Raw genomic sequence first — 26,435 nt, forward strand, 5'->3', positions numbered from 1 at the left:
CTTCCACAAGCATTGCCAAAGAGAAAAGAAAAAAAAGATGAGGATTGCAAATTCTACCCGAGTTAGGAGCCTCTTTTTTGGATGTTTATAGAGGATGCAGTTTCTCTCATGAGGATGTGCTCTAAGAGTCTCCAGTGTAGGATCTAAAATCCATGGAGATGGAATAATCCTAAATTAACAAGATGGGGTATGCTAAGGATCAAGAAAAACTTTAAAATAAAAATTGGTGTGTACTAGTTATTAAAACTGCAAACACAGAAACATGTAGATAAAAGGTCTGTGACAGCCTTACTCATGATTGCCCCCAAATGGAAACAACCCAAATGTGTTTCACAGGTAACTAGAAAAAAAAAAAAATCTATACAATGGAACATTACCCAGCAATGAAAAGGAGCAGACTGCTAATTGTCACAATGAATTTGGGTGGATCTTATGGGCATTATGCTAGCGGAAGAATCCAGTCTCAAAATATCACAGATTTCATAACCCCACTTATGTAACATCTCGAAATGAGAAAATTATACTGGCTAAGGAGGACAGACTAGAGATTGCAAGAAGTTTTGTCAAAGGAGAGATGTGATTGTAAAGAGATGGCATGAGACAGTGTTTTGGGTGATGAAACTGTTCTGTAGCCTGATTGTGATGGTGGAGGTTATACAGACATACACATGTGTTAATATTCATGGAACTGTGCAGCCCCCCCCATCCCCAACTATATGATATTTTAAAGTTAAAAAAATCAGAATAGTGCTATCTTTTATTGATACTAAATAACTGGATTTGCACAACTATATAAGGTAAAATTACCAATTTATTTAAATAAATAAAATGCTTTATTTTGAGCAATAGGGAAAATATATGATATTCACGAGAAGGGATCTTCTTTTTTTTTTTTTTTGCCCCTGTGGCATGTGGAAGTTCCTGGGCCAGGAATAGAACTTGCGCCACAGCAGTGACCCAGGCTGTTGCATAGTAATGCTGGATCCTTAACCTGCTGAGCCACTACAGAACTCTGTAGGATCTTTATAAATGGCTAAGATCATTTGCTGCAGGGAGAGATCCTAGGAAAAATTTGGAGGTTGGAAAGACCTACCTAACATAGTCCTGACCTGTGTCTCCTCAAGGCCCCTTCCCATTTCCTCAACTGTGCTTTTTCTTATAATTCTTCTCTATAAGCTTTGTTGCTTTCAAAATGAATTTCAAGGGCAGGTTCATTCTTCTTATTCATACTGGCTGGAAAAAAACTGACAACTCTAGAACCACCATTCACATACTTCCCACATATACGTGTGAACCCTCAGAAGTCACCATCCTCCCACACTGAATAGCTCAGTGATGGCTCCTCTGAGCTTTGCAAGGATGTCCAAACCTTTTTGAAGTAGCCGTAATTTTTAGAGACACTGATGTCTCTAGAAATGTCAGAAGGTCGATGTCTTCAGAAGTGTTTGTGGATTAATACTTGCCAGACTCTGATCAGATAATATCAATTTGTATCTGATAAATGGTTGCACGTGTTCTGTCTCAGTGTGAGATGGTCCATCATTAATACATATATAATGCTAACTGCAAGTGACAGTGATCTTCTGAGTGCTTTACACAATTAACTGGTTTAATCCTCACAGCCATCTGTGGGATGGAGTCTCCTATGATTCCCATTTTCACATGAGGAAACTGAGGGCACAGAGACACTTAAGGAACTTGCCCAGTCACTGGTGGAATCAGGCTGCAAGCCTGGACAGCTAGCTTCAGAGTGTAAGCAGTTTCACAGCTCTATAGCTCTCTTTTGTTTTAGCCTCTGTTTTCTCCTTTCGGGACAGGCTGATATTTGCATTCATGATGCATGTTAGCATATACAGGACCCACCAACCCTGAGCTCATGCATTAACTCTTACACACAATGTGCCTTGTTGCACCAACTGGGTGGACATACATATTCTCGTGTTTCAGCCCAGTCACACAGGAGGCCACTGGTTCTGTGAACCTTCTGGGGTGGGCACATGTGTGGACAGAGGGTGAAGGCAGCTGAAAAGACTACTGGTAGCCATGCTGTTCTGTCTACATGCACACACACCGGCAGGCTGCACAGTACAGTGCCTCTGTTTTGTGGATGCCTGGACTCTACAGTATTTGGAAGCTGCTCTCATGTTGACTGGGCCTAAGTGCTCCTTGGTTCAATCAGAAGTTTGTCCAAGAAACCTGCTTCTATCCTGGGGAATCTGCTTTTCTAACCATCTTGGGTGAGCAGAGAAGAACTTGACTTTAGAATGGAAAGAAGATTTCGTCTCCTCACTCTTTTTCTGATTCAGTGTGTGGAGCAGGCAGAGGAGAATAAGAATCCAATTCAGATCTTTGAACTACAGAAGCATTCCTTAGTTTCAGTGCTGACCAGCCCCTTCTCATGGTGGACACTGGTGATGCTCCCACAGAAATTCTCTTTATCAGAGATGTCAGCTCAGTCCCAAAAGACAGCTGTGGATTCAGATTGTACTGCCTTAGCGTTGGCTCCATTCCTCAAAGAAATCTCCACACCTGAATTTCAGCTTGGTGGTCATGGTGAAACCTCATGAACCTTAGAAACTCTCCTTCCCCTGTGTGGGATAACATTGGAGTGGACCAGGGTCCTATGTTAGACAGTCTGGGGCCTTCTATAGCTCATCCATTTCTCATCTTTAAGATTTTTACAAGATCAAGTTTTGGGTTTTTTTTTTTCTACTGTAGTGGGACATCCAAAGCAACTCTACCAATGACAATATGTTTCTGACTAGGAATAGCAGAAATGATCCTCTTAAAATAAAAGATGTAGTTATTGTGTGGTTTGCCATCTTTCTAGAATTAGCACCCATGACTGTATGTGTGTCCTTGCAGTCCCTCCCTGGTGAATGCATACCAAATGTGCAGCTTGAACAGTGTCATAGGAGGCAGTGGACAAAGCAAGTGGTTTTGATACCAGCATTTGAGTGATATCAGTGACATTTGACCTTGGGCAAGGACCTATCCTTTCTGAACTTCAGGTTTCTTTCCTTCCTCCCTCCCTCTCTTTCTTCTATAATATGTGAATGATATTAGCAGTAGTAAAGATTAAAAACACTAAGAGTAGGGAGTTCCCATAGTGGCTCAGCAGGTTAAGAATTGGACTAGTATCCATGAAGATGTGGGTTCGATCCCTGGCCTTGCTCAGTGGGTTAAGGATCCATTGCTGCCATGAACTGTAGTGTAGGTTGCAGACACAGATCAGATCTGGCATTGGGTGGCCGTGGTGTAGGCCAACAGCTGCAGCTCCAGTTCGACCCCAGCCTTGGAATTTCCATATGCAATGGGTGAGGCCCTAAAAAGACAAAAAAGAAAAAACAAAAAAATAAATCACACACTAAGTGTAAGGTGTTTCCTGTATTGCTTGGCACATAATGTGATATAGGAAAACATAGTGGCTATTAGTTTTTTTAGTATGAGCTCATGTGCCTGTGCTGAAGTTGAATCAAATATGAACAACTATGGAAATTTGTGACTATCATTATCTGGGTAATGATTTTGTGATTTACTTTTAAAAAGTGGTATGAAGTATCAGTTTCTTTGGTTATGAAGGATGCTCTCAAGGCTCTTCTCCTGTTGATGTGTCAGTAAGTTTTGTGAGGAAATAAAGTAATTCAGGTATGAGTTTCATTCCAGCACCGCCATAGAGGCAAATGTCTGTCAAATGAAGGGCTTAATGTCTTAAGTAGCTGCCTTGTAGACGGATTCTTTCTGAACTGACCCCTCTGTGCCCCCGCCCCCCGGTGTGTGTGCCTGGATGTGTGAGAAGCTGAATCTCAAGAGTGAGAGTGCCAGTGTCACGTACAGTCCGCATGGTGAGAGACAGAGCGTGGGCCAATCTCCTGCAGCTGGGAACAGCAATTAGCCTCTTCGTGAATTAGGGTCTTGTTGACGCTGTTGTCCAAGATAATCATTTGTTTGTTTTAACCAAGATGCTTTATCTTCCTCAGAGGCATCAATCCTCATATTTAAATGATAAGGTCTTTGAATCTCACAAATCATGTTTGGCTTTCATAGAAGGAATCCTGTCACAGCCTGTATTCTTTCTCTCTCTGACTTGGGGAATCAAGACATGAGTTACACGTATATCTCAAATTATTTTTCAAACAGTTATAAAACATGGCATCTATTCCAGGCACTTTTTGGACACAGACCTATTTTAAAAATATCTTTTGGAGTCCCCTGGTGACTCAGTGGGTTAAAATCCGGTGTTGTCACTGCTGTGGTGCCGGTTTGATCCCTGGCCTGGAACTTCCGCATGCCATGGGCACAGCCAGAATTTTTTTTAATTAAAAAAATAAAAATGCCTTTTCTATGAATGCCCAGCCCACATCCATACAGACATGTGCACAGACATTCCCCCTGTAAACACCTGCACACACACATGTGAAACACAATTGTATAAAAGTCATAGCCTTCCCAAGGGTGTTGTGCACTAGTTCTCACCTGCTCTATCCCAGTACTTTTCATTTCCCTCCATTACTTCCACTCCATTCTGTGTTCTGTGTACTTCCTTTAAAAATATAACCATGATTTGACTTTCTGATTTACTCATCAGTCACAACCTTAAGTTTGAACAACATGAATCTACAGATTCTGTCTTCTCTCTCAGTATTTGCAGAAAGGAGTGCATTTGGCATTACTGTGTCTTTTTGATCTTCAGCTGTGTGTGATCTTAATGCAATGATCCACATGGTTGCTCTGCTGAGGAAATGCCAGTTAGTACCTGTTTAAGACAGTAATGACCTCTGGTCACTCAGTAAGTGCTTATTGATGAGTCAGATAAATGGTTTTGGAAACCATGGGTAGGAGTTACTAACTACATCCGGTTTTTCCAGGAGAGGGACTTTCTGAACAAGGTGTCAAGTGTATTCACAGGAAATGTCTGCTGACCTGAGTTCTGTTCTTCATGTAGCCACAGCACACAGGGTCAGGTTTTGGTTTGTAGTTGTGGTGTTTTTTTTGGTTTTTTGTTTGTTTGTTTGTTTGTTTTTGGTGGTGGTGGTGGTGCACATAGCATACAGAAGTTCTGGGCCAGTGACAGTGCTGTATCCTTAACTGCTAGGTCACCAAGGAACTCCCATGGTCAGGTTTTTAAAGAATATCAGTCTTTACAACAGGCATTAAAATATTATACTACAAATATAATAGAAATAGTTCATATTTTAAACAATTGAAAAATTAATACAGCTTTCCTGGTTACAATGCTTAGAAGTAATTCACAGAAGACATTTCCCATTTTCAAAGTAGTTATCAATTTCCTATTATATTCCAGATAACTTGGGGGTTCCTGGAGACCCAGAGGTGAGCAAAGCATAATCCTTGTTCTGGGAGCAGTGACAGCCTGACTCTCAGTAACTTCAGGACCCTGTGATAAGTGCTGAAATGGAGATGTGTACTTGGATGGAGGTCAGTGTGACCACAGGGGAAGGATAGACACTGGGGACAAAGCCAGGGATAGTTGGGGAAGGAGGTGACTTCTGAATCCCATCTTGTAGGTTAATATAGAGGTTTAAAGCAGCAATCCTTCACCTGTTGTAAAATAGTTACTCCAAAGAAGGAGACCTTTGGAGAATGTAGGTGGCTGGGCTGTGGTCCCAGCTGGTGGAGGGATTCCTTCTTTATTCCCAAAGCACCATACCATTCAGCATCAGCTCAGCCAAGAACTGTGTGGTGACATGATGGACACGAGGCCTGGATGTGTAAGATTTATGTTAGTTCTTGTAATAAAAATATCAGCCGTTTTGTGAAGAGAGTCACAGGTGTGCGTTGCTCCATCTGCTGGCACCGGAAGAGCATGAGACTTATTGCCAAGGGCCAGATCGAAGTTCTAGCCCTCACAAGCCTTCCTGGCATTCTTCTCAGCGTTCTCAGGTTACGGACCTTGACTTCTGTTCCTTTTTGTCCGGGTTCAAGGCCAGATGTGGTTTAATAGATCATATAAGGTATCTCTTCTAAATAACTGAAGATTCTTTTAAATGTATACATTTAAATGGTTCTTTTCAGTTTCTCCAGCAGGACATGGTGGGGCTGGTCTGTTCACACACTGGGCAATGAGCAAGATCTGTAGACCTGTAACGGGTGGGCCCAGCCACCAGAGGACCACTTACTCTGTGACTGTTTTTGACTTCATCTTCTTATTCTGATCTAACCCTGGACCATATCAATCATTGCACATCCCCCAATTCCTAGCAGACTAGCTTGCACCTAGTAGGAGCTGAGTAAATAATTGTTTATTGATTCCACTAGCATTAATAGTCCTGATTACACACATGATCACACATACACACAGATTGTCTGGGCAATTAAAACGGGGTCCTCCAAGAGACTAAATGTTTTACCTAGACTGATATCTCTCTATATATACACATCTTCTCAGCCTTGTTAAATGTCAGATGCTGAATACAACTTAATATTCTTTTATTGATTCATTGTCATAGTATGAAAATCTTTTATTGGCCTGTGTTTGTGGGAATAACGATTCCTACAGCTTCATCTCCCTCCCCCAAGCCTATCCACAGAGAGAAGTGGTGAAGGATGAAAGGGAATGAGAGAAAGTTGACTTCAGGTCTGTACTTCAGATAAAGCTTATAGAATGCTTCTTCACCTGTAGCACCACAACAAAAGCATTAGCTGCTATTGTAATTGTTTGGGCTGCTCACTTATTAGAATCTTTGAAACGCTAACATACCTGCTCTGTATGGAATAGCACAGGGAAATGAGAACGCTTGTAATTTTCATACGGCCAGCTATGAAATTTTAAAAATCAACAGTATTGAATTCTAACTGACCTTATTATGTCTGGCCTGTTCCTCCAAAGAGTACTGTAGGTAGATGGCAATAATAAATGCTTCCTAGGGTGGAAGTGAGGCATGGTAGGTGCCTTTCAACTTGTTGTGTAATCTTGGGCAAACTTTTGGGCCCCACCAAGTCTCAGTTTTCCCATCTGTGTGATGGAAACTGTGAGAGCTAACTGTTAGTGATTGTGAGGGAGTAAATGAGATCATTTGTATAAGCTGCTTGACATTGTTCAGCATTAACTAATAGGTTATCACGATATCTTCAATGCCTACTGTCTATCAGTTCTGGTGTTAGCTGCTGGTGGCTTTGAAGTGACATCTGGGAATGTCACTTTCAGAGGTGCCTGTAAGTAGATGCATTGAATTTGAGGTTAGAAGCCTATGTAACCTAATAGTGGTCTCTGAGAATTGAAAGCAAATAATAGGATCAGATTTTATTTATAGATGAGAATTCACAACTTTGGGAAGACTCATAGTTTTTCTTAATTGACCAGAGCTAAATATAAGGTCCCCTAAGAAGCAGTCACTCAGAAGTATAGACTGATGTACAAATAGATATTGTATGAACAAGTTTTAGTACCTTTATAATTATTGCAAGATTTAGGTCAATAATGAGGTGTTGAGGCTTGGAGATGGTGATTTGGAGGCATTCATAAGGGTTTTAAACCAACCAGTAATACGTACCCTACAATCTCGACCTTCCTGAAGTGTGACAGGCAGGGTCCTGGGAAGTGGCCTCTGAGATGGAGTTCAGTGTGCAGGATGTTTACACAGGAGAGTTATAGGGGCCAACTCCATAAGGGACAGAGAAGAAAGCAAGAGTGGACAGAGGGAAAGGTAAGCCGCAGTTCCAGCCAGAGGACGAAAGTAGCCTTGGCCATCGCCAGGGCTGCTCTGCAGCTCGAAAATGACCTTGAGTGTCATGTTCAGGTGGAGATGGCCAGATATTCCCACCTTGGGCATTTACTGGATGTGGACTGTCCTAGAAAAGAGTGTGGCATTGGGTGACTCAAATTCTGCAGCTGCAGTAATTCCTCAATAGGCAACAAATTCTTATTTGGAGAAGGACCTGTGTCTACCACCAAGGTTGACCAGAAAGATTTTTTTTTTAGAAATTAACATCACGAACCCTAGAACAAGTGTGTTTTAAGCCCTACCCCAGTGTTGCATCAAAATTTTCTCGCATCACTCCTTGGGAGAAAAGATTTAATTTTTAATGTGGGTCTGTTTTTTCAAAGAAGCTGTGGTTCTAAGAGGTTTTCAAACTTCTCCCTTCTCCCTGAGTCTCTCCCATCTGCACTGAAGTCCAGTTTGGGTGCATAGTATTTCTATCTGATATTATATATTATTAACTCCCAGAGAAGATGTTATACATGAAAAATTTTATTATGGAAATTTTCAAAACATGTGCAGAAGGTAGAGATTATTGAATATCATTCCCCCACGTGTGTATCAACATTTGCCCTTCTTCCAGAGGGATTTTTAATAGTACAAAGCATAGCTTCCTGAGTGCATCTGAGACAGATCAGGACAAGCGTGTCCTTAGAGGAGGGTGAGATTTCACAATGTTTGAAGTCACCAGTGTCTCTTAAATAGCACTGACGTGAGTGCAGTTGGAGTTGTTAGATCCGTGGTTCCGGGAAGCGACTTGCTCAGCCCCACAGACCTTCAAAGCAGCGCCCGCCGGCCACTCACATTTCCTCCACCGTAGCCCTGCAGCTCAGCCGTAGGAATTCGATTTGGACCAGGAACATGGGCTGATGCCTGAGGCCATCTCAATGATGTTCATGGTGCCCAAGAAGGCCACGCAGTGAGTCACAGGCCAAGAAAGGTGCAGGGCACTTAACTCGTGTGCTTCATTTTCATAATGATGTTGAGGGGCCCCCTGGAAATTGATGGACATGGGAGTGACCTGACAGCTGACTGTGCCCTGGGCATTATTTCAGCCCCATGTAAAACCAAAATCAAAATTTCTGTTTAGGATAGAAGTATAATAGGAAATTCTCAGAGACTATCCACAGCAATGTTGGGGATCTGATTTGAACCCTGGGACTTGAACAGTCAAACCACTTCTGATTCCCTAGCAAGTTTGAGTCCCCAGGTGGGTGGGTCTGCCATGGTGTTCAGGATGAGGTCCCAGGCCTTCTGCTGTGCTTTGCCAGGCTCTGTCCTTGGCAGAGCAGCTCTGGCACGCCAAGGAGTGAGTCAGCAATCCACCCTGCCCCCGCAGAACCAGCAGGAATTTGGTGATTGTTTAGCCCCAGAGCAGGTGGCCTTGGGGGTTGCGGCGGTTGCGTTTCCTCTTTGAGGTGGGGGCTCAGCTGTTTCCTTGGTCACGCGCCCCTCCTAAGTGCCTGGAGGAGGCAGGAGGCCAAGAATACAGCTGAGACTTGAGATGCAGCCAACTCCCGGCAGCTGCTATCTGTTCTCTGAGCTGGAACCCACTCCAGGCTGCAGTGTGGCCTGATCTGGCATTTGGGGAGGGGACTGAGAAGAGTGTCATTTACACATTCTGAGCTACCTAACCCACCTACTGTGTGTGTGTGCATGCGTGTGTGTGAGTGTGTGTGTATAGTGTGTGTGGCTCAATTTAAGTGACACTTCTCTGACATTCAAATTACGTGAAAAATGTAGGTCAGTGAAAAGAGCACAAGACTTTCAATCTTTCAGGGATCAATGGATTTGCAGGTCTTAAAGGAATTACTTTAAAAGATGAAACTGAGGATATCATTCTAACTCAGAATTATGTATTTAATATAAGCATGGTTTGGTTTATATTTTCATCTTTCTACATATTCCGGAAACAGCTTAGAAAGGATACTGGACCAGGAGTAAGACAAACTGAGTCCTAGTTGTTGTGTGGCCTTTACAAGATAGATGTGTGATTTTTGACACCATCACTGTTCTTAGCCTAAGGTTTTCTTTGTTTTGTTTTGTTTTCTTTTTTCTTTTAGGGCTGCACCTGCGGCATATGGAAGTTCCCAGGCTAGGGGTCCAATCAGAGCTGTAGCTGCTGGCCTACACCATAGCTCATGGCAATGCCAGATTCCTGACCCACTGAGCAAGGCCAGGGATTGAACCTGAGCCCTTGTGGATACTAGTCTAGATGGGTTTGTTACTGCTGAGCCATAACGGGAACCCCTCGGCCTAAGCTTATTGTTTGTTTAATAAGCCAACTAAAGATAGTATATCTCTCAATCAAATTATAGGAGTTAGTTTTTTTGGAGAAGAAAACAGTTAAAGTAAGTGGAAATTTGGGGCAAAATGCCAAAAAATCAAATTAAAACATATATAAAATCAAAATATATACTTAGCTCTCTCTCTCACACACACACTCACACACACTTCTATATATCTATTTCTACGTAGTAATAGTTGGTAGGTCTTTAAAATGGCTTAAGATAGAGTTGATTTTATAATGTAAACATATCCTTTTGGAGTAAGAGATTAAATCAAACCTCTAGGATTTTATTTCCTATATTTGAGAAATAAGAAAAATTATCTGTGTAAATATCACAAGTTCCTGAAACTATCTTCCTATGTAAAAGCATTGCTGTTAACAAAGAGCCACCTTTAATGAACTCTACCCAATTTTTTAAGCAATTGATACAATTTCCTCCTCAAATCTGGCTCCTCCATAGGGTGGGGCTATATTCTCGTCATCTTTGTACCCTCTTTTCCTAACAAGGTGCTTGTTAAAGGTATGAGGAACTGATGAAAAGGTATTCAGTTCATCCTGTTCATTACGGTTTTGAAAGGAAATGTGATGATGATGATGATGCGTGTTGTCATGGTTTTAAAAATACCCAGATTGTTGCTCATGGTGAAACAACTCAGCCCGTCTTTGCCCATCTTCCCAGACTCTTAGCCCTCACCTTCCCTTCAAAGAACAGTGGCTGCAGGCAGAGCTATATAAAAATGACAAACCTGCACGTGGCTGTTCTGTAAAAGGGACTACAGATGGTTTAGATGGAGAGAAGGCTACAAATAATTATAGATGTCACTCAGGCACCCATCCCTGAATCCAGACCTACCAAGCAGAAGGAAATTTCTTTTAATGAAGTTACAGGGTCACCACACAAACAGATCATTTTCACTGAACACTTTTGGTTGGTTCCTTGTAGAGGAAGGGAAGCTTAGAACACAGTATTTAAATCAATGGCTCCCTATAGAAACATCCTTGAATTCTTAAGGAAGTTTAGCCCAGTCTGACTTGTAATTGTTCTTGACTGTGTTTTAAATGCGTTTGAGTTGATTTTGATATTTATTCCAAGAACAAGACTTATTTTATGATAATTTAAACATTTGTTTAACTGGTCTTGGGATTCTATGGCATTATTACAATAGTTCTTTAAGTGTTACTAAATAATTTGGTTTGCATGTAGGGTATTTTTCTTTAGTTTTATCTTTGACACTTATTTAAGACATACCTTTTCATAGATTTAATTCCTTTTATTGCATATTTGATGAAATGTACTTATTCTCTGCTTTTGATTTTGTTCACAGTTCTTTGCATTGGTTTTACCTTCCTGTTTTTTAATTGAATGGGCAATTTCATGCTAACTACAAACATGCTTCACAATGCAGTTAACATTGCAAGTCTCCTATTTGAACTCATTCAGTATTTTTTGGTCTCTTCTCAGTCTGTAAGTTTACTTTTTCCTGATTATAAAACTGAAATAGATTCATTTGAGAAGATTTAGTAAGGCAAGGGTAAGAATGCACCCTCAAATATCCTGTGGTCCCCCCACCACGATCTCCTCTGGCATCACTTTAGCTTATCTTGGTTATTTATTATCTGACATGTGATGACTGTTATTCTCACTCATTTCAAAGTGTTGTGGTTAAAGTTAAGGTTATTGGGCCATTCTGTCAGAATCTGAACTCCAGCCCCACCTTTTCACAGAGAGAAATCTTAGCTGTGATACTTCATGTCTTTGTGGCTTAGTTTCCTCCACATTAAAATAGGACATGTAAATCCTTTTGTCTTATTATTATTTTTGCCACCCCTGTTGCATGGGGAAGTTCCCAGGTTAAGGATCGGATCTAACATGTGCCATAGCAGTGACATGCTGGATCTTTAATCACCAGGCCACTAGGGAATTCCTATCCTAAATTTTTTAAGCTAAATAATTCCGAGTGCAGAGTATCCACAGGATGTATTGAAATTGTTATAAATCACTCTGTTTAAATTAGCATTTAACTTTTTTTTGTAAAATCTCTAATCGTATCAAAGTAAAAATAGTTTTATTTACCAGTGTGATTATGGCAATGATAATGCTAATGGAGAAGTAACTGCTAGTTTAGAAGTGAGACTTTAGTGGTTTTGCACTATGACGAGGTACCTTAATCTCATGACTTGTTAAATATCTGTATTATTCATTCATTAAATAAGTGCTTTATCAAACCCTTACTGAAAACCAGGTGTTTTAGTATAGTAAAAATAAGGATCATCTGGGTTTTTAAAGATTTATGTGATAGATAAGTAACTTACACATTCTTCCTAAAGAAGCAATGTTTGGGGGGTTTTTTTGTTGTTATTTTTGCAATGTCCATTGGAAGCCAGACTCCTCCATTTGCTTATTTCTGAATAACTTTTGGAGAGATCCTGGGTTAAAAGAAGAGAAAGAAGCAATGTAAGGGTTTTTTAATGGTTATTTAAAGAAAATGGAATCTCACCTAAAATGGGAACTTAGAATGAACAAAAACTTAAATATATAATGACATTCCAAAGGGTATTGATACAGCAGCACCCCAAAATAATGCACTCTGAAAACTAGCAATGGAGCATGTGTTTTGACAGCATATACATTATTGAGTAGAAACTGATTTTTAAGAGACAGACTGGGATACCAGGATTGGTGACTGGAGCATCCATATACCCGCTCTGAATTTGTTTTTTTATCGATGTTTGAGGAGGAGTCTTAAATATAGGTCTTCATTTTTGCTTAAGTATATCTCTACTTTATTTTTTATTTATTTATTTATTTTTTTGTCTTTTTGCCATTTCTTGGACCACTCCCGCAGCATATGGAGATTCCTAGGCCGGGGGTCTAATTGAAGCTGTACCCATCGGTCTACGCCAGAGCCGAGCAACATGGGATCCGAGCCAAATCTGTGACCCACACCACAGCTCACGGCAGCACCAGATCCTTAACCCACTGAGCAAGGCCAAGGATTGAACCCACAACCTCATGGTTCCTAGTCGGATTCGTTAACCACTGAGCCAAGACGGGAACTTCTATCTCTACTTTAAAAAAAAAGAAATAAAAAACCTGAAAACCTAAAAATGTTTTTAGGGGCAAAACTGTAAATGTTCTAATAAATACAGTTTATTGTATTTTGTGTGTATGTGTGTGTGTGTATATATATATATGATATATATATATGTCATATGTATCAGACATGAGTGCGTCTGTGTGTGTATGAACACATACCTTAGAGAGGTTGAATTAAGATGGGTCAAGACTACATTTGACATAGGCGGCCGTGCTGAATCAATATCAATAGCTTATTGTTGCTGGTCAGGTAAGAAAATTTTGGGAGTTTCCATCGTGGCTCAGCAGTTAATCAATCTGACTAGCATTCATGAGGATGCAGGTTCGATCCCTGACCTTGCTCATTGGGTTAAGGATCTAGTGTTGCTGTGAGCTGTGGTGTGGGTCGCAGACGTGGCTCACATCCCGAATTGCTGTGGCTGTGATGTAGACCAGCCACAGCCTGGGAACCTCATATGCTGTGGGTGTGGCCCTGAAAAGCAAAAAAAAAAAAAAAAAAAAAAAAAAGAGAGAGAGAGAGGAAACAGAACAGGCTGACACTTATCTTCCAAAATCCTCTAAGAGGCCTGCCCCCCAAATTCAGTTATATTGTTTTAAGAAGAAAGGAAAAATAATGAACAGAAAAAAAAATTGCTCATAATTTGCATTTATAACTTTTGACAAGATAAAATATATGAAAATGCTGCATCATCATACAGTTTCAGAGACTGCTTCTGAAATTTTCCACCGTTTTTTAAGAATATTGCCAGGACACAAAATATGCAGTAACACCCAGGCCACTCAACCAGGTTGGGTCTAGAGAAAGCCAGGTGACAAAGTAGGTTTTGCTGATAACCAGAGCATTTTTAAAACAAAAATCTTCTGAAATTGGGTAACTGAATTCATGTATAAATGGTAGAAGGAGCAGGCAGCATTTCTTTTCCGTTTTTCAGAGTCTCCTAAAGCTTGGCTTCATAATGAGCCAAGTGAATCACCTGTAGAGGGAATAGCCAGTGTTTCCTGTTCTGTTACTCTCCCCTCTCTCTTTTTGGTGTCTCTGAAGTTGATAAAAATGATGTCCTGACCTGGAGTTGGCATCTGTGTGCACACCCAAGCCTCCCATTCTGATCATCAGGCTGTATTTTCCAGCAAAACTCTCCCAGAATTGAGAACACCTGCCAGGCCAGAAGCATAATTTTGGACTGGAGGGGATTTCAAAGACCTGGGATTGTACAACTACACATGTTCTCTCTCCCTTACTCTATATGCACATATGCGTACAAACACACACACCTTTAATATATATATATATGTGTGTATAACTTAAATTCTAATATTTTAATTAGGATATTAATAATGCCTTGTGAGGCTGAAAGTAGCCATTCATGTTAACATGCTTAGAATCTGTTGGTACTTATATATTCAAGTTACTTTTCCAATCATCATGTACAGGACCTTTGAGGTAATAGCCCTCATTTTTTTTTTCTTTTCTTTCATTATTTTTTTCAGTGAAAATGTAAAATCATTTGAAGTGTAGAACATATTTTCCTATATCCTATACTTGAAGAAATACAGGGAAATGTTCTTCCTAACATACTGTTTACCTATGATGGTGAACTATCCTGTCTCTGCTTAGATGCTAATAGGAATGAGTGAATGACTCTTTTTCCCTTCCTAGTTTAGACCTATTTGTGAAAATTAAAGTTGTTTCAGACTTCATCATGAATTTCTCCAAATATCCCATGTTCTATATTCATTTTAGATGTTCTTTTTCTGACCGTCGGGCTGGTCTGCCTCTCTTCCTTCTAACCTTTTTTCCCCACCCTCCCTCCCTTACTCCCTTCCTCCCTTTTTTCCTCCCTTCCTTCAAAGTATCATTATGAGTAAAGAAAGGTTATTATTTTTTTTCCATTGTATAATTTTTCCCAGGTGTTTATAACTTGGACTTTTTATTAAGGAGATCATATCTAACCAACAAAGTTTCCGCTTCTGAGTGTGCCATGCTTTATATTATGATGCACCTACTGACTTCTCCTTTCTTATCTATGTTTAAAACCTCAAAGCTATCACAGGTAAGCCAGCCGCTCCAAAGCTGAGTTTCACACATTACATAGGATTGACAGATATTTCATTTCTGTGATAGATCACTTCATAAAGTTGATTCTTTTCCAGATAATTTCAGCCTGGCCATTTCCACATCTGTAGCTTGGATGTAGAGTTTTGCAGACTTTTAACTTCTGCATCACTGATGTTCTTTGATTCACCACCAGATTTCCAGCCCCCATTCCAGGGATCTGGTTGTCCTATTTTGTTGCAGGGATTCAGCATTCCATTTGATTTTTAAGTGTGAGTTTGCACATTAAGGACATCGAAGTGTGTGCACACTAGCCTCACGTCTTTCTTCTTAAAATGTCCATTGCCCTGCATCCACCCACAATCTCCTTTTTTGAAGTCTCTGAAAATCATGTGTGCTTTAAAGACTGTTTTGTTCTAATCACATGACACATATACAAAACAAATAGCCCCCTCCTGATCCTTGGATTAAGCATTATAGACATTATGAATAAAGTGACCTCAAATCTTCAATTTGTCTGTTTAAAATCCTCAAGGAATTCTTGTACATAGCTTAACCTTTCTCTCTCAATAGCCATGGAACCATTCTGCCCTAGGACCTCAGGCCAACATCTTCCATCCCTTAGGTTGAAACTGACCATGTGTCTCCTGAATTTCAGTAGTTTCTGCCAGTTCCCTTATATGGAATGGTTTGATAACCTTCTTTTTCCTCTTTTTTTTCCGCAGTATGTAACTATAGCAGGTTTGAATAATTCATAGAGCTTACAGCAGCTCAGAGTTTCGTAAGATTATCAAAATGCATTAGATATTTAAAAGTGTAGAGAATCACAAAAAGCCAACACCCATTTTCCTTGACCCGGGTTTCTTAGGATTGAAAGGTCTTGTTGGACCTTGAAAGTATATTACAGAACATTGAGTAGACCTCCCTGTGCGCTACATCAGGTCCCTGTTGGTCATCTATTTTATATATAGTAGTGTGTATGCATTAATCCAATCCTCCCAATGTATTCCTCTCCCCCACAAAAGAACCTATTTATAAAACAGAAACTAACTCACAGACTTCAAAATACTGTAGTCTTGAATGCATCTAACTCTTTAACTGTCTCTTCAAGCAAGAATGTTTTCTTAAAAAAAAAAAATAGCTTTGAGATCAGGCTTGGAGCAGGGAAGGAGAAGACAGACGTCATCCTGTCTGGCCAAGCTTTTGAGGTAGAGAGTGGGCATGTGATCGCAGTTCTGACATTGGATGGCAACACACAGGCCAGCTTTAAGCGGCAGCACCCCTGTCTTTTAAGTGACCAACCACAGCTCTCTTGAGGTTGCTTTGCAAGCAGGGCATCTGGGGTCGGATCAGCATTACTGCAGATGGCCCCAGACCTGGAGGAGTGCCCAGCGCAAACAGGCACACGCGCATTCATATGCCTTAAGTAGGAAATTGCCTTCTGGCTGAGCCCTGGGACACATGGGCAAAAAACCAGATTCTGCTCCACCACCGTGTTGTAAGTTTCCTGAAAATGTTTCTCTCGCAGGAATATATCCATTTCTCCTTCCAGCAAAATTGGTACGGATTGTTTTCTTGCCATGTATTAAGCCTATCGAAGGCCCCAAAGGCCAGTGGAATTTAGATTCAGTCTCTGGCCCATTTTCATCATCTTGAACATTCTGGAATGCTTTTGTTTAAAACAGGATCCAAAGATAAGCCAAACCCTTGATGGCTTAGAAATAAAAGCATAGAGACACTGGTTTATATGGTTGCCTTCTTTTCCTAGACATCTGTTCTCCCTGAGTCTCTGTTAAGTCCTGTCTCTGAAGACACAGGGCACCTTTCACTTCCCTCCTCTTCCAGGAAAGGAGTCATCACATTTTCCCACCCTTTCTGCAGCATTTGAGGTCCTGAATGCAGGTTCTTTTCTTGCAGTGCCCTCATGCACATCCTGTGGTGGTTTTGTTTGTTACTTACTCTCCCCCATCTACAGTTTAAATAGACTTTCTAGAGATCTGATTGTGCTGAGCAAAAATTCCAGCACTGTGTTGCTAACCATTAAATCCAAAAACATGCCAATGTCAAGTGAATTCATTTCTCTTTCATTTCAAGTGCATCTTCTCCCAGAAGTCTGAGGATAGTAGGAATTATTTATCAAACACTTACATTCTTCTCCAGCAAATCTGTTGATCTCTGCGCTGTGGCTTTTTAGTTTTCATGACTGTGTTTGCAGGGGTTTCAGTATGTAATTTTATGTAGCACTGTACTGGGCAGTGTAAAGAAAGAAAAAAACAAAACAGAGAGAAAAAAGGTCCCAGTATTCAAGAAGGCACAAAGGTGGCTGGTGAGATGTAGGTATATCCTCCTCCTCTTTGCGGTAAGAACACCATTGCACCTGCAGTGGGGGGCATGTCATCCTGAAGGGCCAGATGACACAGGTGAGAGCCCCCAGTGAAGGAAGTGCTTCCATGAAACTCAATGGAAAAAAATCAGTGCAGTAACTGAAAAAAGTAGAGTTTAGAGGAAATGAGAGGCACTCCTTCCATATTTTTTAAATCTGGAAATGTGAGCAAAGCATAACTGCCTGGACAGTTTAATTGTGGTAACTCATACATTTGATGGATACCATCACTTTCTTGGGAAAACTCAGAAACTACCAAAGCCCACATGTGTTTTCAATTCAGGGACTCAACACTTTCCTTTTATGGTTAATGAAAATGTCTGCTCCTTGTCCAGTTTCTGTTAATTCTATCTACTAGTTCCTTTAAGACTGCTTTCACACTAGCTTTTGCCCACAGGGTCTAAGGTTGGTGGTGGTGTGTGTTGTTTGTACTGTAAGCTTTAGTCCTCTGGATTGGATTGCTTTGCTCTCAAATCCCTTTGTCCATTGAATTCTCTAGTTGACTTGGTTGCTCCCCCAAGGCAAGCACCATCTTTTTCCTTCCTCTAGTATCTTTTTTGAAAGGCCACAGGAGGCTAGGTTCTCACCAGGTAAACTTGGGACTCTTCTGAAATGACTGACCCACCATCATGGATTCAGACCAAAGCCCTTTTAAGACCCATCCATCCAGAAGCATGTCACGATTTTGTACTTTTAGTGGCCGTCGGGTGTTTTCTCTTAACTTTGCCACATGGGTTAATAGGTCTCTGAGTGATGAGATGCTTGGCTTTTTTGGGTAAAGAAGCAGAAAAATAGTACAGTGACCCAGCCATCCCTAGTTAGAATCCCTGTGGAGTTCAGAGCCCCCTTTCTTTCACTGAATCAACAAATCCTACTGTGTGTCAGGCACCATTCTTAGCACTGGAGTTAATACAGAGTTAGACTAAACAGGCAGAAATCTCCCATCATTGTATAGCTTAGGTAATAGTGGGCGGGGGAGAATGATTTTTGCTACTTGATTCAAATATTGAGCCTTGTTAAAGAGTGACTCATCTTGAGTTTCTAAAACCTGGGGATTCCAGTGGTCAAAGGAGCCAACAGCCAGCTGACCTAACACTGAAGAGGCAGGTTAAGTAGGAAACATTTTGTCTTACCTGTTCCAGGCTAGTAATGAGTAGTGTCCTTGCTATGAGGATAAAATAGAATAGTCTATGGAAAGAACTCAGTCCAGAATTACCAGCATGGAAGTGAATCGTAAAAGCATTTATTGGTGTGGTTGTTGGTTCTTGTAGAAAGACCTTGCTATCAATATGTTAAAACACAGTTGTAACCCAGAGCCATCAGTTAGAACTAAAACTCTGTTCCTGTGTCTCCTGAAATTCCACATGCTGTACTTGGGATGGCAGCAGACATCCATTTCTGGTAAATCTCCCTCTTCTGCCTCTCTCCCTCCCTTTTGGGTGTAGAACTTGCCTCCTGCAGTCATAGACCCATAGGCCCACATTTTGGCTTTTCTTTTTTTGGGGGGGGGCGGGTCATGCCCATGGCATTTGGAAATTCCCAGGACAGGAATCAAACCGACACCACAGCTGTAACCAGAGCCATAGCAGTGACAAAGAGGCTTCTTAACCTACTCTACTAAGCCATAAGGGAACTCTTTGGCTTTTTATTTTAGGGAAGCACCCTTTAATTCCTTTGCTCCCCAGGAAAACCTTTCCATTCTTCTGCTCTTGTGGGGGTTGGAGGCAGAGCTGAGGTCATGGGTGAATCACTTAAACTTGTTTTGATTAGGTTTAATGATGATGTTAGCTGGTAATAATTCTGGAAAGGCAACATTAAGATATGAACTATTTATATGCTGTGGCACCAATAGCACCCATTGACGTAAGGGAAACAAAGACAACACGGCAATGAAAACCTCTTATTTTTTTCTAATTTATATGTTGATAAAACACGAATTTTGTCACCATTTCAAAAAATCTGACAGCATAACAGTTTATCGGTGTATCTTTGCTTTTACTTATTTTATCTAAATATCTCTTCCTTTCTTCTTTTCTGTAAGAAGGGCTTTAGTAACACAAACATTCAGCTCACACTCTGGCACCTATAACTGCATCATGTTCATTAAGTTTCATTGTTTTTGAAATGACGAATGCCTCTTTCACTTCTTGTAGGAATAAAAGAGAAAGGAGTTCATGTCAGATATGCTGAATAAAATTAATCTCTTTCCCCACCCTTTTTTGAAGTGCCTTTTCTCTTCATGAAGAATTATTATAATTTTGAATCCTTTAACCCAGAGTTGAAAATATGCATTTTGAGATAAATTGCTCTTCTTTTACAAGGTGTCTCCAGTTTTTATAACTGAGCGTAAATAATGGATTATTTTCTAGGCATCCAGATCCTCTCCAAAAAGGATACTTAACGATATTGTATTGAACTGAATTGAACTGAATTTAAAATGCAGAAGTTCTAACATCTGTGAAATTAATAATATTCAAGTAAAAATATCATTTCAGCTGATCATCCTCCCTGGTACCACCGCCTTTCTCTGAAAGAGTGGTGTTTGTCCCTGGAACTCATGGTACAATGATATTGAGGGAAATATTTAGGAAAAGTGTGTAATTTGGTAGGATTCCTAGTGGAACTAACTATTTAGGAGCATTTTTATTTGAACAATGTTATGTGGTATCATTATCAACAAGATCCAAACAGTGTTATTTACGTTACTGGAAAATTTGTTTTAGTTATACTTGGAGTGAAAAAGCCACTTCTCAAGTCTGAGATTCTGGATTTTTGCTTGAATATTAGGTAGACATTCATTTCTAAATGTTACATGAGTTCTGGCACCAGTAGATTCTAATTAATTGTTCCACATTTTAGAAAACAAACAAACAAACAAACAACTATAATGCCTTCCTGCAAACCCTGGGCATGTGATCTGGTAATCTTGGAGGCACGTGATTTCCTGTATGGCCTTTGGAAAGATGAGTACCATGAGTTCTAGAAGTGAAGGAGTAAACTCGGCAGATGGCTAGCAGATAACAAGGTCATTCTGTTAACTGTGGCTTATGGGCTTTCAGGAGTTTTCAAGGAACAAAACTGAGCACGATGTCTAGAAACTCACTTGTCCATAGGATATTAGGGATAAATTCAGGGAAGAAACACACATACCATTATCAGACAAACTGTTCATATAGCTTCTGTGCCATATATTTGCTGGCTCATGCAAGAAGAAGGAAGAGAGTGCTCTAGGGGAAAAGCAATGTGTAGGTGTCTCTTCCAATATCCCAGGAATTAATTGCAGATTAGATGAGCCTCATCTTTATTTCTAATAGAGCCCCCAGTCACTAGAGGAACATGGGGTTTTAAAAAAGAGCTCTTAACCCCAATCAAAATGACAGTATTTTGACCCAGCTCTGTCACATTCTGGTTGTGGAACTTGTCCAAATCACTGGATTTCATATCAGCCAAACTAGCTGATTTCAAGATTCTTTGCAGGGCTGTGGTTCTCTGGGTACTTACATATTTATTTAAGTTTGCACCTGGCTGGAGGTCGGACTCTCCCCTGTCTATGGGTAAGTCATGCCTAGACTTTTAACAGAAGAAGGTAGGAAACATAAAATAGTGATTAGCCTGCATGGGTTATGAAAGTTGAGGCTATTTTTAAACCCTGGGACTGGTCCCAGCAGTCACACAGACCCAAAGGAGCCTCAATGCTTTCTCAGTCTCAGATTGTTTTCTAAAATGGCAGCAGGGCCATTGGCCCTGTTCTCTGTGCCATTTATTTTGGTCAGAAAAATCTCCTTATCTGCAATAAAAAAATATGCAAAATCCTGAGTCAGTGATGTGACAGAGCTACTGATCAGCTGCTCCATCACCTCCAGCTCTCTCATCCAGATGATTGACAACTGAAGTTTGTGTTGCATTAAGACATGCCCAGAGTTGTCATTTTCAGTTAGAAGTGGTTTTTGTTACCTTTTGTGGGTGAGGACATACTGGCCACATATTCGTTGATGCTGGTGGACATGCAGTGGAAGATTCTCTGTGCATGACTGCATCCTAACCTTTCATTCTTGCACCATCCACATTGGACACTTAAATAGCAAAGCTTATCATGCCAAAGACGAGACTGCTAAGATGAGGAAAGAGGAGGAGGGTGGTCACATTTATTGGTTACCTACGTGAATCAGTACAAATCAAGGCAGGTTACATCCACTAAACTTATCTTCTAAGCGTGTGTATTATCAACACATCAGGAGCAGTTTTATAAAGTAGAAAGCCAGTTCCTCCTCTTGTACTATCATCTTCTGTGTTTGATCTGCTTATATATATACTGACCTGTTAAGTTTTAGTTTATATCATATTCAGGAAGAAAAACATCTTTAAGTTCTTTTTAATTGTGATAATATATACATAATATAGTTATCGTTTTAGCCATTCCTAAGTGTACAATTCAGTGGTATTAAATTGTGTAACCATCACATCTATACTTGCAACTTTTTCATCAGCCCCAACAAATACTCTGTACCAATTAAACAATAACTCCTTTCTCCCTCTCCTCCAGCTCCTTGTAGCTTCCCTTCTACTTTCTATTCTTATGAATTTGCCTATTCTAAGTACCTCATATAGGTGGCATCATACAATATTTGCTCTTCTGTGTCTTGCTTATTTTACTAAGAATACTATTTTCAAAGTCCATCCATGTTGTGGCATCTATCAGAATTCCAATCCTTTTTAAGGCTGAATAGTACTTCATTATTCATATGAAATATTATTCATATGAACAATGCATGTAGATATCACACCTTGTATATAAATTCTTCCTTTGATGAATACCTTTTGGCCATTATGAATAATGGTGCCATAAAGATTGGTGTACAGATATCTTTCCTAGTCCCTACTTTCAGTTTTTTTGGATGTATATCTAGGAGTTCAATTACTGGATCATATGGTAGTTCTGTGTTTAAACAGGTAGGTTCCTTTTTCTTCCCTAGTGCTAACTTTTTGGAGCAACACCAGGCAAGGCCAATTCCCTGTTCTCTGACTATGTTTTAAGTATTCTAAAATAGCTGTTTTTTTCCCCCTTAAGTTTTTTCTTGTCTAAACTAAAAATTGCAAGTAATGCAACACTTTTTAGCACCCAACTTTAAGATCTTATATCAGTCCCTGCTACATTTCACTCTATTACTTTCATCAATTAGTTCAATCCATGGGGCTATCCAAGTATATGTTTGGGGACTCAGTACATTATTCACTACTCTCAAGTTTATGCCTTACTTCCTTTGAAATAAACAAAAAACATTTAAGAATTATAAAAACAGAAATCATCTTTGTTTTCCAGTTCATGAATAATAAAAAAAGATGATGAAGATAAAATTGTTTAATCCATCTTTTAAATTTTTCATATAGATCCATTAGAAGTATTTGACTTTTATATTTTTGCAAAAACTAACTTTTTTTGAGATTGTATTAGAACAGCCTTGCACAGAGTTGAGGTTCAATAAAGATTTGTTATAAAAGTTGATCAAAAAGTTTAATTGAAATGGTAGAGCTTCTGATCGAGTGTTTCTTATGTGTGTAGTGAAGGAGAAATTTTTCTTTGGGAAAGTAAAATTACGTGAAAATTTCTTATTGGTGTTTTTTTGTTACATGGGAAAAAAATTTCAAGCTTGCCAAAGATATTAGTCTGTACACTATACCATGATGCCTTAGTTACTCTCATTTTTGAAAGGATTATATTCCAATTTCTTCTCTCTCTCTCTCTAAAGCATAATCTTACCCATTGAAAGTTGTTTTTTTCCTTCTTCTTCTTCCTCTTCTTCTCCCTCTTCTTCTTCTTCTTCTTTTTATGGCCACACCTGTGGCATGTGGAAGTTCCTAGGCCAGGGGTCAAAACAGAGCCACAGCTGCATCCTACGCCACAGCCATAGCAATACCAGATCTGAGCTGCATCTGTGATTTATGTCGCAGCTTGCAGCAATGCTGGATCCTTAACCCACTGAGCAAGCCCAGGGATCAAATCCGCATCCTCACAGAGAAAATGCCAGGTCCTTAACCCACTGAGCCACAAGAGGAATGCCTCAAAATATTTTTTAAACTTTAGCAGTATAATGGTTTTGAGAATAGAGTGTGTATTTTGTTGCAGCATTTAAATACTTTATGTAGCAAATTGGTATATCACTAATGTCACCACAATTTGCCAGTGGCTTACATTTGCAGAATTGTGACCAGCTAAAAAAGAAGGAACAGTGCCTAAGGGAGAAACATTTCAGTTGTTCGGATACGTAAATCTTGTATGTGTTGTTTCATCATAAAGCGCATGTACTAATTTGGGATAAGATTAGTCATCCTCAGCTAATTTTTAATAGAAGGATTGTGATGAAAATGACAATTAACCCTCCCAGCGTGCTAACAGAATTTAACATCCCATTTTAGATATCCTCTGAGAACTAAGAAATTGAATAAAATCTCGATCTTTCTTTCTCCACATGACGGCCTAGTGATTAATATATTAAACACATACACGCACAACTAGGACACGCCTATTTTGTTAGTGATGATATTTGGTCTTTTGCATTATACTTCTTTCTTCTCTCCCTCTCTTTCTCATCCCCACAAATCCACACGTGCTACTATTTGCAACTCCAAAGTCTGCCAAAACAATAAGAAACAACATGTCCATGTGCAATGATCATTATTTTACTCATTTTTCTCATTTTAAGTAGCCGACAACCCTGCTGATCAATTTCCTATAGCTTGCTTATTGCCTGCCTTTGTTCAGCATCACCCCCTAAGTTATAGTTAAATTATTATTTCCACTGAAAGAACTGCAGCCGCTTTTCTTTTGTGCATTTGTATAGAGTCTCCTCTTTTTCCCTCACCTCCCCCAACTATAGCAGTTGACACTTGGCCAGAATATATATTAACCAAATATTGGAGAAAATCTATTTGTTAGACATAGTTTTGCTTCTTTGTGAAAAAAAAATGGGAGAAATTGGAACAAATTAGGATGAAACGGCTGTGGAAGAGTCGGGTTAGTTTGGGGAACAGAAAGCTGGAGTAGGGTTGATTTCCTGGCACCACTTTCTTAGCAAAGAGAACAATTTTAATCAGTTACAAAAATATTTGTGATCCATATGTTCCTCTCTGCTCATCCCCATATGCCCATATTCTCTTTTATCCTGGTGGATGGTGACTTTGTGATTCAGGCATGCAAGAATAATACCTCGCTGGCTTTAGAGCTCAGTGCTATTTCAAAACGTGTCCTGGTAATTACGCACACACATATATCCAGGCTGTTCGCGCTTTGAGACGGTTACGTGAATATCAGTTTGTTCTTTCTTCATGGAAAGAATTATATCTTGCATCCACCTACTGGGACTGGAATAAGGCATCTAAGGCTTAGATTTGAAAACTGCATGGCCACTTCAACTGCTGGGTTAACCGCCACTGTGCAAATAGGAGCATCAAAAAAAGGAGACGGGAAGGCTGCGTTAATCATTGATAACTTCATTTTCTTTGGGAGAAGGAAAACAGAATCCAAAAAGCACTTGGTAAATCCATCCATCACTGCTGCCTGTTCTAAAACATATTAGATAATGGGCCGGGTACTTAAATAGATCCTAATTTTAAGGCATGTTGACCTCTATTTAATAGTTGTAGTAGCCATGGTGAAACTGGTCGAAATTGAAAAATTAAAATTACTGCTGACAAGAAATGCACTTGGGTTCTAAATTCATGTTTGCTTCTCTCAATAGTTATATAATTTTTTAACAACAAAAGCAACAGTTTACAGCCAATTATCCATTTTAATAAGACATGAATAAAGCTAGAAATTATTGACTAAGTGATTGGATTTTCAACAGTTGTTTTCCTCTTACACAACAAATGGTGTTGTAACCCAATATGCAGTAAAATTCAGTGAGCAGCCAGCTGTGCTCATTTAAACTTGGGAGGGGGCAGCGAGGGGGAGACTGAAAGGTTTTCTAAACTTCAGACTAAATAACTGAGATGCATGTAGTGTTTTCAAAGACAGGTCTATGGTGAAGAGATGTGCGTGCTGTTGGATTTAGCAGGTGTGTACCAGAGTCGAGTTGCAGCGAGAGGCGAAAGATCCAGCTTGATTTTGGCAAACGTTATTAGGAATCCGTCTCTGTGTTTGCATTCTAGCTGTCTTTGCCTCTGCTTCTGTAGGAGTTGTTAGAAAAAGAAAGTGCACGTTATAGCAGGGATTCTTTTCAACAGTCTCAGAGTTTGAAAAGCTGTTGAATCCCTCCACTTTGCTGTCAAACAGAATGCCCAGCTGGCGGTAGCAATCCTAATGGGGAGGGAGGTGTGTGGATAGACTGTTCATCCAGCAACTGGAATAGGAGGAATTCTTCTTCCCCAACTGTAAGTGGAGAGGAGAGAGCTTTCTCAGCAATGTCATGGTGAAAGTTTTTTTTCTTCCTTTGTATATTTTTTTCATCTTTCCAGATAATGCCTCATTAAGTCCAAAATCTTTCCATGTGCCTTCATAGGATAACTTTCATGAAGAAAGGAGTCACAGAAACAGCATTCATGTAGATTAGATTGATCTATAATTAAGACAAAGGCCTTGGTTGAAAAAGGAGGCAAGACTTCTGCTCAAAGGTGATTTGGATTCTCATTGAGGCAAACACACAAGCTTGTTTTTTTTTTTTTTTTTTTTTTTTTTTCCTTCAATATAAAGTGCGAGATTTCACTAAAAAAGGTTAAAATTGAAGTGAGTAATCTTCGGTGCATAATGCAATTGTTAATTTTAGCTCCTTGCGTGGGTGCCGTTCTGACTTGAACAGCCGGCTGTAGCCTTCATTAGAGAAGAAGCAGGCAGCTTGGGACAGGTGGAGCTGGATCAAGCCGGGAACGTGATTTGCTGGAAGCCGGTCATTAGT

At 39.9% G+C, this 26,435-nt stretch overlaps 1 protein-coding gene across 1 annotated transcript in view; it reads left to right on the forward strand.

Annotated features, from left to right (window-relative positions):
• ARPP21 (cAMP regulated phosphoprotein 21) overlaps positions 4,643–26,435 on the forward strand; it is a 133,011-nt gene continuing 111,218 nt past the window's right edge. Inside the window, 1 exon segment of the mRNA XM_005669338.3 lies at positions 4,643–25,076. The gene's annotated coding sequence lies outside the window, so the exon portion shown is untranslated.

The sequence above is a fragment of the Sus scrofa genome, chromosome 13 (assembly GCF_000003025.6).
Source record: "Sus scrofa isolate TJ Tabasco breed Duroc chromosome 13, Sscrofa11.1, whole genome shotgun sequence".
NCBI classification, from domain to species: Eukaryota; Metazoa; Chordata; class Mammalia; order Artiodactyla; family Suidae; genus Sus; species Sus scrofa.